The 17,585-nt window shown below is 47.3% G+C and overlaps 1 protein-coding gene across 1 annotated transcript in view; it reads right to left on the minus strand.

Moving 5' to 3' along the window:
• MRPS17 (mitochondrial ribosomal protein S17) overlaps positions 1-15,200 on the minus strand; it is a 457,376-nt gene extending 442,176 nt beyond the window's left edge. Inside the window, exon 1 of the mRNA XM_050783547.1 lies at positions 15,196-15,200. The gene's annotated coding sequence lies outside the window, so the exon portion shown is untranslated. The remainder of the gene's footprint in view (positions 1-15,195) is intronic.
• Positions 15,201-17,585: the final 2,385 nt, after the last annotated feature.

A 17,585-nucleotide genomic window follows, 5' to 3' on the forward strand; every position in this document is an offset into this window, starting at 1 on the left:
AGGGGTTTCTTCAGTGTCAGACCAGGTGGGTTACTAGAGACCCCAAAACTCCAAGGACCCAGATATCTGGGGCCTAGCCGTACAAGAGTCAGATGGGCTTCGGGGAGAAGTGGACCAAGTTTGCTTTCCATTCAGCTAGGAAGGCCCTGGTCCTGGAGTGAGTGTCTCTGGCACCCAGTCCTCTGAGGGCATCCCTTAGCATGGAGACCCTCCCCAAGGACAGGCTGGCCCTCCCTGGCCCACCAGCCCAGCTCCAGAAGCCCAGAAGCTGACCTTAGGCCAAGGCCCAGCAGCACAAGAAGAATTCCACAGAGCCCAGGGCAGCAGGCCACTCTCTGGGGGCCCAGTGGCTCAAGATGTGGCAAGCCTGTTCCTATCTCAGGATAGACCATGGGATTTTTTTGGCGATTTCTGTGTTGGAATTCTCTCCCAAACACCCCATGGACCTGGACATCCGGAACTCATGGTATCCACAGTGTAACTTTGAGAAGGGATTCCAAACCCCTGTTCTTTCTACATCTTCCCTGGACACCCCATAGGACAGGCCCTGGCACTGAACCCCATCAGGACCCCAACAACCAGGCCTTGCCCAGCCCACTGAAAACCCAGCGGTAGGGCCATAGACACTCCCCTTGCATGGTGGCACCTGGATTTGACCTTTCTCAGGGGCCACTGACCAGTACAGCCTTAAAGGAGCCAAGACTGCACCCAGATAACCCCAGACAGCTCCTCAGCCCGGAGAAATCAGTGTCACTGGGGAAGCTGGACTCAGAGGCTGCTGGAGGGGAGGGGGATTGTGGCATCTGCAGAGCCCTAGCCAGCCAGCAACCTGTCATGTGTCCCCATGCCTGCCCACTGGTGTGACAGAGCCTCCCTTACAGGGCAAACATCCCAGACCTACAGATGCCCAGCCCAGCCCAAGCCCTGGGAGAAAAGGGGCCCAGGGGAGCCACGGGTGTCACAGAAATAGCCAAGATAACAAAACAGGGGACTGAGCTTCCTGGGGCACTGGCCAAAACTAGAATTTGGCCCAGGGAAGGGCAAGCCCCTTAAAGCAGTGTGTGAGTACACAGGGCCCCCACAAGGCAGGGCATGCCTGGCAGGGCCAAGTCAGTGATGTTACCAGGCTCAAAGAGCAACCATCCACATCGCCAAGGGTGGGATAGGAGCAAGTGGACCAGCATCCAACCTCTTCAACTCAAGGAAGCAGCGATGGCTGGACTCCTGCACCCTGAGTGGCCACCATCTGACCATCGGTGGGGCAGAGGCCAGAGACCATTGATCTATCGGGTGGTCCTAGGGCCCTGCTTCCACCGCACAAGAACGACTTCAAATCGCACGATCAAGACGAAGCTGTGCAAGAATGGGCCCAGGAGCCCAGGTCCCTGGGTCTACTGTCCTTGCCAGGTGTCAAGGACAGAAATAGTCAGAAAAGTTGTCTATGGTCAGAAAAAGTCAGAAAGGTAGTCTCACTCCTTGGAAGGAGGCTCCAAAGTGGAGACCAGAGCTGTAGCAGGAGGAGGGGCTCCTGGTGGCCCTGAAATAGGCTCTGACAGGATCCCAGAGTCTGCTGTTCTGTCCTTCTCTTTCTCCTTTTCCTTGAGGACTTGGAATCTCCCCCCATTAGATGGTGATTCTGCAGCCATGGACAATCAATTTACAGAAGGACTTCTCAGTGGCCATTTCCGCAGCCTGCCCTGTGGAAAGCTGATGAGAGCACGCTGCTGTCTCTGCACAACAGTGACCATCCGGATCTCGCCCACAGGTAGAGATCATTTCTTAAATCTGTCTCAGTAATGGTATCCCCCAGACCATCAACACAGAGGGCGGGCAGACTTCCTTGCTGGTGGGTCCAGATGAAGCGTGGTTGAAGCCTGCTCTAGAAGCTTATCTGCTACGGGGTCATTGTTTCCACATGTTGTTCTTTAATATTCTGTTCAGCAAGGGGGTCATGTGGATCTGCAGGCTTCTCATGTCTGTGCGGACACTCCTCTCCTCTCTCACCCTCTCCCTTTACCCGTAAAGGGCAAATGTAGGGCTTATTCCTTAGATAGCAGAGTGTGGTCTGGGCCAGTTTGGGCAGCGTGTCACTGGTGCATGTGGCTTTCCCCAGCGGGAGAGCTGGTCATGTTCCATTAGGGTTAGAAAATCCTCTCTCCATCTCTGCAGTGGCCTTTTAAAGACAGTTCTGCATCATGAACCTGGATGGGCAGTCATACTCCAGGTGTGAGAGGCGGGGCTGAGGGACATTTTCTGCAGGCTCAGCACCCTTCAGTCTTCTTGGAATGCATGTGCACCACACAGCCCCAGCCAGACACTGAATGGCCAGGCACAGATTTTGCATTTTTTTCTCATAGTTTTCCTTTGGTCATTCAGATACACGGATTTTCTCCAGGACATGTGTGACACAGAAGACAGAAGCGTCCTCCCAGTTTTGTCTGTTTTAGGTGCTGGAGCCCAGAGAGGTCTCCTCTTGAGAGGGTCGGTCGGCAGGCAGCAGTAGCTTTTCAGGTGGGAGAGAGGACCCCCACAATGCTGGCAGCCCCAGTTCTTTCTGGCTGTGTTCTTGAGACAACTGCCTTTGACTACATGTGATTCATCTTTCTTTACTCAAGGCAAACCTCGCTCCCAAGGAATCTCCATTCTTGGAGGAAACTCTTGGCTTCCTGGTCTCTCCAAGAACTGGCCTGGAAGAGACAGAGAAATGTGAATGCACTTTGAAATACAGTGTATACTTGGTGCTTTTCAAAGACCCTCCCTCTACACCTACAGGGCTTAAGGAGACCTTGTGTCTGCTGCTGGGAGATGACAAAATCTTAAGTGAGAAGGTCAAGAACCAGAATCACTAGAAAAAGAAATGTTCAATCTCTAAACGCATAGTTATGTTGGGAAACATCTGTATGTCTGGATATTTATTGTGTCCAATCGTGGATAAAGACTCAAAAACTCACGGGGCACGGTGGCTAATGCCCTTAATCCCAGCACTGTGGGAGGCCAAGGCAGGTGGATCACCTGAGGTCAGGAGTTCAAGACCAGCCTGGCCATCATCTCTATTAAAAATATAAAAATTATCGGGGCATGGTGGTGTGAACTGCAAACCTAGCTACTTGAGAGGCTGAGGCAAGAGAGTCATTTGAACCCGGGAGTCAGAGGTTGCAGTGAGCCAAGATAACCCCACCGCACTCCAGCCTGGTCAACAGCCTGGGCTGTCTCAAAAAAAAAAAAAAAAAAAAAAAAAAAAAAACAGCTGGGCATGGTGGCTCATGCCTATAATCCCAGCACTTTGGGAGGCTAAGGAGGGCAGATCATGAGGTCAAGAGATCGAGACTATCGTGGCTAACACAGTGAAACCCTGTCTCTACTAAAAATACAAAAAATTAGCTGGGCGTGGTGGCGGTTGCCTGTAATCCCAGCTACTCCAGAGGCTAAGGCAGGAAAATGGCTTCAACCTGAGAGGTGGAGCTTGCAGTGAGCCAAGATCGCGCCACTGCACTCCAGCCTGGGCAACGGAGTGAGACTCCATCTTAAAAAAAAAAAAAAGAAAAGAAAAAAACAACCAACAAAAAGAAACCTCAAAAGCAAAAAGCTTTTGGCTAAGTTCTCCTGGCCTGGAAGGGCTCTTCCTTTGTTTTACGTGCAGGCAGGTGATCTGTCCTGAAAAGAGGCCTGTGGCCCCTTCCTGGTCACAAAGTCTTAATTGGTAAGAGCTCCAAGTACACAGAGCCACAGGCCCATCAACCATGGAGCTGCCTCTGCCGCCCAGGATGGAAACTCAGGGTAAAGGTGACTGAGGCTAGAACAAAAGGATTAGGGAAAAAATGAAAATTAATTTGAAAAAAATTAAACCAAAATATACTAGCATGAAGTAATTTTTATTAAAGCCTTGTCTGTGAATAAGTTAAATATGGTTAATCACAGTACTGTACATAATAACCTAAAATTTTAACTATTGGCCAAGCGCAGTGGCTCATGCCTGTAATCCCAGTGCTTTGGGAGGCCAAGGAGGGAGAATTGCATGAACCTAGGAATTGGAACTAGCCTGGGCCACAGAGTGAGACCATGCCTCTGCCAAACAATAAAACATTAGCTGGGCATGGTGGCATGGCCTGTAAAACAATAAATAAACATGAAATTATAACTACCACAAACTAAGCTACAATATTTATGTCATCACAAAGTAATAGTCAATTTATTTCAGTCCAAAAGAGATAACCAAGAATTGATTTCAAAATCAATTCAGAGCTTTGCCTTCTCTGTATGGTGGAAGAGCAAGAAACAGACTCCCTCTGGCACCAAACACACAGGAAGCCAGACCAACCACATGAACCAGACGTTTCCAGACACTAGAAGCCTCTGCAAGGAGCACAGGACTGCGGTCTGGAGGCTGAAATCAAGAGAGGGGGCTGCGTTGCTGCCCCAGCTTAGAGTCTGCAGAGCCTCCTGGCAGCGCAGGGTGGGAGGACATAGGAAGAGCATGGAAGTCCACATGTTAAGGAGACAGGGTTGAGAATGTGAGGAGAGAAAAACATATGACTGAGTACCAGAAAGTAGGGAGGAGTGGCTGAAGTAGGGGTAAGATTGGCGAGTAGAAGATGGGGGCTCATTGAACCAATGGCACGTATATGGGTAAATACCAATCAAAATAAATAATATTACCGGTACAAAAGGGAAAAGGGCACCCTACACTTTTTTTTTTGAGACAGTTACCCAGGCTGTAGTGCAATTTCAGCTCACTACAACCTCTGCCTCCTGGGTTCAAGTGATTCTCCTGCCTCAGCCTCCTTAGTAGCAGGATTACAGGCACGCACCACCAACCGCAGCTAATTTTTGTATTTTTAGTAGAGACAGGGTTTCACTATGTCAATCAGGCTGGTCACGAACTTCTGACCTCCTGATCCACCTGCCTCAGCCTCCCAAAGTGCTGGAATTACAGGTGTGAGCCGCCGTGTCTGGCCCACCCTACGTTTTTTTCAGAGCATTTTCACAAGAAAACTTGTCATTATGAGTATAATATTGTCCAAAAGTAGCAGAGGAGTGAATATTTCCCAATATATTTTAGGAAGCTAGTATTACTGTCCAATAGAATCAGAGAAAGGCAATACCAAAAAAGAAACCCTGTAAAATAGTATGCCTCATGAAACTCGATGTGGAAATCCCCCAAAAAACACTATTCAACAGAACCACATGCTTCACCCATGGGTGAATTTCTTCAGCCACATGCTTCACCAATGGATGAATTTCTTCTAGGAATCATAAAGATTTGGGGATATCAAAGGAAATCTTTTATTAAGAATCAAAGTTGGAGACTCCTATCTTGAGTTGATTACTTTGAATTTTTGGTCCCAAAATACATACAGGACCAGGTCTAATTCTATGTGATCTTTATCACACGCAGCCAGATGCTGAAGAGAAATAGATACAACAGCAATATGGGAGTTACCCTCTCTAAAGCCCAACTGAAAAAACCCGGAGTCAGAAGTTTCACAAACAAAAAAACAACATACTTATTCTGAACCAGAGAAGGAGAAGTAATTCAAACATTTAAATTGCTATGAGAATACTGACCTGTTAGAAACTGAAGGAGCAAGCAATGCTTCTAAACGCCACGCTTTTCCATCAGAATACAGAGATAGACAACCTTGAATTTATCCAGTCATAACATTAATTTCCCTAAGAAATAAATCACAAAATAAATATTATACTCATGACATATTCTCTGCCTAAAAGAAGGCAAGATAAACTGAGCAGTTAATTATCAGTGTAATAAATTATGTACAAGAATCTTATTGCTGCATTTTTTAACAACAATGAAACTAGAACCAATCTAAATTTCTATCAAAAAATAAACAGTGAAACCAATCTTGTATACCCATTCTTTGGAATACATTTAAGACATTAAAAATAGAGAATTAGAATCTCATGCACTGATTTGGAATAATGTAAGTGATATATTGCTTATGAAATAGCAAAATAAAAACAATATAGTATGATATAATTTGTGTTCAAAAACTGTACATGTATTTATCTATTTATCTGTCTTTTTTTTTTTTTTTTTTTTTTTTGGAGTCAGGGTCTCACTCTCTCACCCAGATGGGAGTGCAGTGATGTGATCACAGCTCACTGCAGCCTCAAACTCTTGAGCTCAAGGGATCCTCCCCCCTCAGCCTCCCAAAGGGTTGGGATTACAGGCGTGAGCCACCGCACCTGGCCAACTTTATGTGTATTTATAAATTTATAGAAAGCATCCAGAAGAATAAACATCAAGCTATAATAATTACTTCTAAGAAGCGAGTGAATTTGGAACGAAGAGGAAGACATGGGAGACTTTCACTACATAAATATTTCTATGATCGACATTCTTAAAACAGCATGCATTTCTTTTATAATTAGAAAAAGAGGAAAAATATAATCATTGTTACCATTTGGTAAGAGGGCAATAGTTTTGTTTTCATCAGTATTTGTATTGCATGTTAGTACACAGCACAAACCTGAAAGAGAAGGCCCAGAGGAATAATTAGAACAAAAAAAATCACACCTCAAAAAGTGAGACGGTGTTATCTTTACATATCAACAAGCGTTCCAGGTGAGTGTTGGTCGGGATCTACTGCTGCTCCAGCTCCCTCAAATCACCTCAAATCAAATCTACGCCCTGACAAGGGGAAGGCGGAGGATAGGAAGGTCAAGTGCCAGTAAGTGCTCTCCCCAACCAAAGGCGTGTTTCTGCAAGTTTCCTGTTATTAAGAAGAAAATGGGATGTGGACCCCTTCGGGATGCTGGCAGAGAAACACAAACTAGAATATGCCATAATCATACCTTAGAGGAAGACTTCTAGGTTGAGACTTGAAATACATGAAAAGCTTGTGTGAAGTAAATAAAGCTACTCTACCTCTCCGAGTGTCAGTTTCCTCACTTATAAAATGGGGATCGCATGCCAACATCAAGTTGTTGCCAGAGTTAAATTCACAAAGATATTTAAAGGTGACTGTTAATGCAAGAATCCTCTTTATTTAAAAACAAACAAACAAACAAACAAAAAAACAGCATCGGACTTCAAATACACAAAAGAAAGAATGTTCATGTGGCCAAGAGGAGATGAGCAGTTTTCTAAGCAGCCTGAGCACGTGAGAATGAGGTCTCTCCCTAACTAGAACTCTTCACAGCTCCACTGAAGAGGACACACATGGGGCCCCAAGAAGCTAAGTGCATGGCCAGTGTAGAGTGACTGGTGAAGTGAGGATGGAATCCCAAAGACCCCCTGAAATGCAGTTACACAACAGGCTCCCAGGAAACACTGGAACAAATCAGGCAGTTGAGCAGATACTACCAGGAATGGGGTGAGTAGAGAAGGGTCAGAGCCACAAATCTCAGCAGAATACACCAAACTGCAAGGAGCTCCTGGCTCTGTGAACAGGAACTGTGGCTGCATCAGGACCAATCTTGTGAGGCAGCTATTGGGGACAGCTGAGATCACGTGTTTTTGCAGTCACACAAACAACAGCAGTGCCTCTTGCACACAGACCACAAAACCCTCTCCCTTCACCTTTAAGGTGATGGATGATGGATGTCCTCATGTTACAACATCCCCACCAACACTTGCAGGCAAGTGTATTTAGAAACTCCCACCTAAAGAGGGAACAGTAAGGAGTAGAATGAGAATATTGGGGGATGGGGGAGGAACGCAGGTCCTTGACCCCACAGACTCTACTGAAAACAAGGGAAGAGCTGCTGTGCTGTCATCTCCCTATACTTCATCTTGCCCTGACCATAGATGCCACATTGTTCTTGTTCCTTTATTTACAAAGGCACTGATGAGCCCATGTGTAACTGATCCTGAAGGAGTAAATTCTTCACAAAGTACAATAACAGTGTCTAATATCCATGACCAGGGTTTTTAGGGGTTTTTATTTATAGTAACCCTCATTCAGGAATCACAAATGAAGCCTGTTGGAATGTGTAATATGAACAATGCCTTATTTTCATGTAGACTAACACCTTAGTTTTTACGGATTAGACATAAAGGCATAAAAGCTGTCGCCCTTACAGAATCAAAGCAACTGTCCCTGAGGACATATGGAATTTAGGGACATCAACTATTAGGAAGCTACACAAAACTAGAAGTGCTTCCAGAAGTTTCCGTTAGACAGAAAAATTCAACAGATCAGCCCGAGAGAGTAAAGTTACCTCTGTGAGTTCTGGGGGTGATCAGCTTTCCATTCAAAGCAAAGATGTGAAGCCTGAGGAATTTCAAAGACTCCCCAGGTGGTCCACACCTTGAAAGTCACTCTCACAAAGCTGGAACACTACCTGTTCTTGAAGATCAGGTTGCCATCTGTGTCTTTGAGACACTGCCGCAGTCAGGCCTCAGTTGAGATGAGGCCGATGATGTGCCAATGAAAACACCTAAACCATCTCCATCTTTAGGTAGCCATTTGGGGGACTTTGCACCAAATCGGTTGGTGACAAATGGCGCACCAGAGACACACGCCTGGGAAGTGAAATTTTCTCCTCGGATTTTAGCACCTCCTAGGTAAACCAATGACCCTTTCTGCCGCCTCAACATTCGCAAAAAAGGCGCTAGTGAGGGTGACATTTTCACGAAGCCACAGTCCATATCACCCCCTGCAAAGCTTTTAACTTTTGCACTGCGGGTCAGGCGGCGGATTTCTCCCCATAGTGGCTGCACTGCGCTCTGGCTGGAGAGAAAAGAGGGCAGCGGCACAATGGACAGCGCCTGAACCTCAGGCCAGTTCCCACAGCAACTTAGGAAAGCAGGAGGCTCCCTGGGCTGGAGGAGGCGCGATGCCCAGGAAAGACCCTGGGTGCAGGTGGGAGAAGGAACTCAGCCGAGCAACAGGAAGTGGGATGAGGACCACACCCGTCCGAGTTTGACAAAGGCGAGGCGCACTTCGCGGCGTCACGCCCTCCTCACTGCCCACCCTGGACCTGCCCCTCCTGTCCCCTACTGGACTCACTTCCCATGGCAAGGAGGTGCCCGCGATCGGTAGCCAGCATCGCTGTGGAAGAGGCGAGGTCCACACTGCCCTGCCCAACCCTCCTGGGCCGCCCGCCTCCTCGCCATGTCCCCTGCTGGGATTCTAGTCCAGCCGCCTTTCCACCAACGGGCAGGGAACCGTTAAGAGCTACTGTTTCCAGCCTGCCTGGCCAGGCGCGCGCCGCTTCGCTCCTCCCCCCGAGAACTTCGCCCCGCTCCCGAGCCTGGGGCATGCTAGGATTGTAGTCCCGAAGCTCTTGAAACAAAGGGCGGGAGCGGTGAAGAGACTACATACAGCTCTCAGCATGCACGGCAAGGCCTGCACAGCCGGACTTCGCCTTCAGGACTGCGCACCGCCTCCTGCTCATGCTGACTGGGATTGTAATCCGGTCGCCCTGGGATGAAAAAACTGGAAGCTTAATCAAAGTATGCCAGGCGTAGCTCCCCCCTACCAATCCACACCTCCCTGTGTCTGGAGCAGTTCTGCCATGCCAAGGGGAGCCTGGTTGTTCCCAAACCTCTCCTGCCTGCCAGGCGACAGCGGGACCAGGGCGCTAATGGGTCTGTAATGGTATCTTGTAATTATGTCACTACCTCCCCCTAAGATGCTGGCTTCATGCTTCGTCAGTGCCAGAAGTTTGATTTCTCACAGAGCAGCAGGGGACCGAGAGCTGCTCACAAACCCGTCAGGGTTCCCATAGTAACGCTCCTCCTACTGGAGCCGAACTCGCCTGCCTCTTCCCTCGGCTCCGCCCCTTCTCCTCGCCCCGCCCCTTCCCTCGGCACCGTCTCTCCTTCTGCACTGCCCCTCCTCCTGGCCTCGCCCTTGACACGCCCCTTCGAACATGCGCAGTGTAGTCCTTGCTTAGGAATGTGGCTAATGTCCAGACGTCTGACAGTTCTCCGACTTCTTGGCCTTCCACGTGGGACGCTTTCTCATGAGTGTCTGAAACCGTCAGTTCACTGCCAGAAATGGAGATACATGGTCCCTGATAACCTGACACTTGCCTTTTCAAAGTCACTACTTCCTCTATCCTCTGGGCTGTCACAAATCTTCCTATGCACCCCAGGAGTGCCCCTTGAAGCCACATTCACCACTTCTCTGTCCCTGATCCGGGCTGGTTCCCAGGCCTTGGGGTCCTAGTGTGGACCTCCTGGAGGTAATTAACGCAGAGAGCCCCTTGGTCCTTCCCAACACATGAGGGAAGTTTGTGTGGTGAGGTCATGAACAGTGTCGTGTTTCTGCTGTAAATAGGGCTTTCTTGGAAACACTTAATTTCCCTTTTTAAATATTCCTTTGGAACCACGTTTAGTAATTTGATGGTGAAACTTAACAGCGATAATTCTTTGAATCCATTTTTCTTTTTCTTTCTTTGAGATGGAGTCTCGCTCTGTAGCCCAGCTTGTAGTGCAGTGACTGGATACGGGTTCACTGCAACCTCTGCCTTCCGTGTTCGAGTGATTCTCCTGCCTCAGCCTTCCCAGTAGCTGAAATTACAGGCACCCGCCACCACACCTGTCTAATTTTTGTGTTTTTAGTACAGATGGGGTTTTGCCATGTTTGCCAGTCTGTTCTGGAACTCCTGATCTCAAGTGATCCGTCCACCTCGGCCTCCCGAGGTGCTAGGATTACAGGCATGAGCCACCACGCACTGAATCAATTTTAACATTTCGTTTTCCAGATTAACTCAAAGTTCCCCACAACTACACGCTAATGAAACTAGAGGAGGCACAACCTCAGCTCCATGCAGGACGGATGCACAAGAGCAAAAATCTCCGTGGGACGCCTTTCTGGAGCATCAATATTACTGCATGATTTGGAAGAAACAAATCCAAATAATTTCCAACATAAGACACTGGAAATTTAAGAGAAGGCTGGAAAGCCATCTGCTTTTTTTTTTTTTTTTTTTTTTTTTGAGATGGAGTCTCGCTCTGTCACCCAGGCTGGAATGCAGTGGGGTGCTCTTGGCTCACTGCAAGCTCCGCCTCCCGAGTTCACACCATTCTCCTGCCTCAGCCTCCCAAGTAGCTGGGACTACAGGTGCCCACCACCACGCCCAGCTAATTTTTTGTATTTTCGGTAGACATGGGTTTCACCGTGTTAGCTAGGATGGTCTTGATCTCCTGACCTCGTGATCCACCCGCCTCGGCCTCCCGAAGTGCTGGGATTACAGGCATGGGCCACCGCGCTCCGGGCCGTCATCTGCCTTTAATACCTGTCAGTCATCTGTGCTTTTTTTATTCCCCAAGAAAGAAAAGAAACTCTAAGGAGAACCTATTTTTCGTTCTTCTAAGTAGTTAAAATTAGAAATCACAGTAAATCAATAGAAAGCTCTGCCCTGCCAGTCTCCTAAATCACAATATGGCCTTGGTATGGTTTTATTTACATTTTTTGGAGGGATTTGTTGACATGTTGGTATAAAAACTGGGGATTTGGCCAATCTTTGGAAGTTTTTAGCTATTAGTTGGTGATTTATTTTTGTACCTCATTTTCCTGTCCCCTCCAACTTGGACTCAATCACTCCACAGGTCTCTAAGACTCTTCATTTTCTTTAAGTTTTTTCACTTTTTTATTCAGAACCGGCAATTTCTATTGCTCTGTCTTCTGTTTCTAAACTTTGAATAAGCTCAAAGGTATTTTTTAAATTTCCTTATCTCCTTATTGTTTCATAATTTCCATTTCTTTGCTTAGGTTCCACATCTCTTAAAACATTTTCCTTTACTCCCATTAACAGATTTATAATAACTGCCTTTAAATGTGCTGAATTATAACACCTTGAATATCTTAGGATCACATCTACTGCCTGCTTTTTAAATTGTATATGGATTACATTTTCGTGCTTCCTCACACGTCTCAGTGAATTTTAAAGTTGTATACTGTAAAGAATCATTATAGAGACTCTCAATTCTGTTGTATTAGCTTTGAAGAGCGATGTTACTGTTTACAAATGGTTTTAATTGGGCTGGATTCAAACTTCAATACCTATCTCCCCTACAGTGGGCACAGCTGAAATCCTCATTGAGTTCTTATTCACACATAGGTCGTATTTGTATTATACAGATGCGTTTCTATGATAATATATAATATAGGCTGGGTGCAGTGGCTCATGCCTGTAATCCCAGTGCTTTGGGGGGCCGAGGTGGGCAGATCATGAGGTCAGGAGTTCAAGACCAGACTGGCCTACATGGTGAAATCCCATCTCTACTAAAATTACAAAAATTAGCTGGGCATGATGGCATGCGCCTGTAGTCCCAGCTACTTGGGAGGCTGAGGCAGGAGACTTGCTTGAACCCAGGAGGTGGAGATTGCAGTGAGCTGAGATTGCACCACTGCACTCCTGCCTGTGTGACAGAGTGAGACTCCATTAAAAAAATATATATATATATAAAATATATATATATATAAAATATATTATTCAGGTGTCATCATTATAATCTGTGTTAATTGAACAAGCTACTCCAGTATTACTGAAAACCAGGACCTCAGTTTTGTCTGCTTATTGAATTTTGTATAAATAAAATTATATAGTATGTATACTTTTACATCTACTTACTTTTATACATTATATTTGTGATATTCATTCATGCTGTTGCAGATAGCTATAGCCTGGTATATTTGTTGTTGCTGGGATTTTTGTTTCTTTTTTTGAGACAGCGTCTTGCTCTGTTTCTCAGGCTGGAGTGCGGTGGTACAATGTTGGTTCACTGCAACCTCCACCTCCTGGGCTCAAGCAATTCTTCTGCCTCAGCCTCCCAAGTAGCTGGGATTAGAGGCATGCACCGCCACATCTGGCTAATTTTTGTATCTTTACTAGAGACGGGGCTTCACCATGTTGGCCAGGCTGGTCTTGAACTCCTGACCTCAGGTAATCCGTCCACCTCCGCCTCCCTAAGTGTTGGGATTACAGGCTTGAGCTACTGTGCCTGGCCAAGAATTTTTTTTTTTCATTTTAACAATTTTTAAGAGTGCAGGTCAAAGGAATTAAGCACATTCACATGGTTTTATGAGCATCCTCCACATTTATAGGGGGTGTTTTTCATCTTGCAAAACTAAAACTCTGTACCCATTAAACACCTCACCTACCTTCCTGTAGCCCCAGGAACCACTCTTCTACTTTGTGTTTCTATAAACTTAACTACTCCAAGTACCTCGTATGAGTGGAGTCATACAGTATAGTGAAGAAATAATGAGGAAGTATAATACACCCTATGTAACATATGTTTATTCATTTGAACACAATCACTAACAGAGATCAGTAGTATATGGTGATTATAGAGGAAGAGAGATAAAAAGACAAAAGGATTGGACAGACACATTAAGTTTATGACAATGATGCTCAAGTACCACAGCAGTAAGTCCCCTCCTCCAGTCACAGGACTGGTCACGTCACGGTGGAGCTGGGAGCCCTGTGCAGCTGTCTGACTCCCAGAGCACACGCTCAGCCCAAACTTCACTGAGCCCTGAGGCACTCTGCCCCTGCCACCTGGGCACTCAGTGGGCCTGAGATTCTTCATGGCCTGGTCTTCTTGTCCTTGAGGTCATGGCTGGCCTACAGGGATGGGGCTCAGAAGCAGGACAGATTGTAGCTATAGGATAGAGCAGCAGCTGTGAGGTTCTAAGAGCCACACCTCAGGCCTCCCTCCCAGTGCCTGCCCAGGGCTCCCATTCAACAGGGCCTGCTGCTGACCAGGGAGCCGTGGCCACAGGCTGTCTGAAACTGACCACAAGACAGAGCCTCTGCCCACTCTCTGTCAATTCGCTAGGTCAATCTGCTAGGCTCTCACCTCTCAAAAGGACTGTGATGCTCCATGGAGTTGAAACAAACCCCATATTTCTCCTGAGTCTGAACATCATAATTCCCTCTTGTCAGAGAAGTGTGATGGGAACCACACCATCCTCACAGGGCCTCCTGAGGACTCGGTTTCATGTGGGTTTCAGCATGGCTGTCACCATCATCCTTTGTGGGAAGAACCAGGCACAAGTGCCCTCAAATTCCCATCCTCCCCGAACCCCATCATGACCCTGTGGGGCCTGCACAACTGGCTCATCATTTGCACATTTGCCAGAGGGGGAAACAGAGGCCCAAAGAGGGCAGCGATGTGCCCAGGCCCTCACAGGAGAGGCTGGCTCCTCCCACACCCAGAGGCCCTGTCCCATCTGCCTTCACCCCACACCCCAACACCACCACTGAGCAGGGTCCCATCCCCTGGAGTCTATGGGTATCCACATTCCCATCCAGGCTCAGCTATGGTGGGAGGGGGACAAGGTGTATTTGGAGGCCTGGTTGAGCAGCACCTGTTTGTCCCAGCCCCACTGGAATTTCTACTCCACACGCCAGGCTTTGTGTCAGACCAAAGGCATCACTTACCCCATGATCCACCAAGGAAGCTCCCTGCACAGAACCCTCTCTTCCTCCACTCAGGGAGTGGCCACCCAAGATGCCATCTCTGACTGACAGGGCAGGGTCTTCCTAAGGTACTGGGCGGTGACATGCCACTTCCTCATTTCCAGGGAAGGTTCTGAGATCTGGTCAGGAAGGATCCACAGGGAATGCAAGAGTCTCCAGATACTTATAAACCATGTGGAGCTTTTGGTAGTGCTCATTGGGCACTGGGGTGAGGATCTTGTGACTGTGACTGATTAGCAATGTCTGCAAAGGACAGAGTGGGGAGCTACGGCAAACACACGTATGTTCACCCCCCCGTTTACCAATTGAGACCCACCTGGCCTGTGAGATTCCTCTGCTGTCCCCATCCTTGGTGCAGACAGGGTGACTCTCCCTGTAGAGGTGCAGAAAGAAGCAGTGGCAGAGGCCTGGCTTCCTGGGGAATTGCTGGGCTAGTCTGGGGAAGGAAGGAAGCCCCACCTACCACACCCACCCCACAGCCTGGAGGACGCTCCATGCCAGCAGGACGGACGAGCATGGGAACCAGAGCCCTGCTCCTTCTGCAGCTCATCTCACCTGCCCAACAGCCCAGCTGCCAACACCACATCCCATTCCGGGGTCTCCTGCCCCCAAGCCCCAAACCTGCCCCAAACATCATTCTGTTAATCCAGGCTAGACAGAGCTGGAGTTTTTCAAGTAAATCTTCAGTGAGAATGTTACACACCAAACACACACACACACAAACACACACACACACACAGATCTGTACACTCCCACACCTGGCCCAGTACCCCTTCCAGCCTAATGTTTTCTCTACCCCCCCCTCCAAACACTTGACTCCCATCTCCTGTCTCTACTTTTTCTTGATGTGCAAATCCTGCTCAGTGTACTGTCTTTTCTGAAAAGATTTTTAAATTTTCTGGAACTTTTTCTATGGAGAGGGAAAAGAAGGAAAGATTTGAGAAATAATAAGGTGAAAGAAGAAATTATTTGAGAGTAATAAGCAGATGTGTACATTCAATTGCCTTTTGAGAACCAAAAGGATCAAACTGCCTGGATGAGAATTTCTACGCTGGTCCTGTAAACCCTAAGGGCTCCATGGGTCTGGGGAGGGAGCTCAGTGGAAGCTAAAGCAGCTCCATCTTGGATGTGAATCCACCATGTTGACTTTGAATTAACCCCAGTTCTGGGAATGCCTGTAAGATTTCTACTTGATCTACTATTTCTTGTGTAAGAGTACATACTTACTGTAAATCTTCTCCTTAAGTCAAGGCAACCTATATGTCATCACACAAACTATAGGCTACGATGTGCACCTCATTCTCTTTCTGGAAGGCTGACCTTAAATGTCCTGCACATTCCTATAGTGCATATTTACCCTTTTCCTGTACTAAGTAAGCCCGAAATCTTGGGGGTAACAGCCTGGAGAACTACCTGTCTTGCCACCACTCAAGACCATGTTTCTGTCCACAAATTCCCCCCAATAAATTACCTTTTACTGACAAACTGTATTTGTCTGTCTCATTCTTTGGTTTCCTGACTCCTTCTGTGTTGGGGATCCCTTTGCAGAAACAGCCCTTTCTTAAAACAAGGTACATTGGTCTGTGCTCACATTGCTGGCCTTAGGGAGCTTAAAATCATGGTGGAAGGGGAAGAGGAAGCAGGCAGGCACATCTTACTTGACTAGAACAGGAACAAAAGAGAGAGGGGAGAGGTGCTACACACTTTATTTATTTTTTTTTTTTTTTGAGACGGAGTCTCACTCTGTCGCCCAGGCAATGGTGCGATCTCAGCTCACTGCAGCCTTCACCTCCTGGGTTCAAGAGATTCTCCTGACTTAGTCTCCCAAGTAGTTGGGAATACGGGCGCATGCCACGATGCCCGGCTAATTTTTGTATTTTTAGTAGAGATGGGGTTTCACCATGTTAGCCAGGATGGTCTCAATCTCCTGACCTTATTATCTGCCCGCCTCGGCCTCCCAAAGTGCTGAGATTACATACGTGAGCCACCGCACCCAGCATACACACTTTAAACACCTAGATCTTGTGAGAGCTCTCACTGTCACAAGAACAGCACGGAAGGTATGGTGCTAAACAATTCATGAGGAACCACCTCCATGATCCAATCACCTCCCACCAGGCCTCACCTCCAACACTGCAGATTACAATTTGAGATTCAGGTGGGGACACAGATCCAAAACTATACACAGGCCTGTGGGTATGGCTGGATTTTGATGATCACAACTGTTGGCAAAACTTGGGTCTTACTTAACCCGACCATGCCCAGGAATGTTATGGTGTCCCATGGTCCCTGGACTTTCTGGGCACGACTGGCCCATCCTCTGGATTGTAAATGCTCTAGGAGTTTCTGGGTAGGTTTCTGCAAAAGACTTCAATCTGTAGAGATTAGAATAATAGTATCCATATGGTTTTCCCAGAGAATGTCGGGCACATCACTCCAAAATGTCTCGCGTCACTCTAAACCATGTCAGAGAGTTGCGCTGTGTAAGTTTCTCTGGGAGCAACCAAAAGGTACACTGTTGGTCCTCTCAGCTGAAGGCAAAATGGTCCTGGGACTTTGGGTCTAAGGGTATGCTGCAGAAAGCATTTGCCAAATTCAGGACAATATGCCATGGACCTGAGCAAGTGTTTAGGTTTTCCAGGATTTGATGCCTTTGGGGGACAGTAGCACGCATGGCCAGAGTCACCTTATTCAGTTCCAAATAATCAATGATCAACTGTCATAATATCCCAAGAATCAACTGTCATATTCCAGGTGCCATCAGGCTTTGGCACCAACCACACAAAGCTGTTTTATGGGCTTTGTGCAGACATGCAATCCCCGTCCTCTCCAAGTCCTGAAAAGAAGACATGATCTCAGGTCAGGCACGGTTGCTCACGCCTGTAATCCCAGCGCTTTGGGAAGCTCAGGTGGGTGGATCACTGGAGGTAAGGAGGTCAAGATCAGCCTGATCAGTATGGTAAAACCCAATCTCTACTAAAAATACAAAAATTAGCCCAGGTCATGGCACATGACTGTAATCCCAGCTACTCAGGAGTCTGAGGCAAGAGAATCTCTTGAACCTGAGAAGTGAAGGTTGCAGTGAGCCAAGATCATGCCACCACACAACAGTCTGGGTGACAGAGCGAGACTCTGTTTAAAAAAAAAAAAAAAAAAACTATGATGTCCTGGATGTTCTGTGCCCT

This window comes from Macaca thibetana, chromosome 3 (assembly GCF_024542745.1).
Source record: "Macaca thibetana thibetana isolate TM-01 chromosome 3, ASM2454274v1, whole genome shotgun sequence".
NCBI lineage: Eukaryota > Metazoa > Chordata > Mammalia > Primates > Cercopithecidae > Macaca > Macaca thibetana.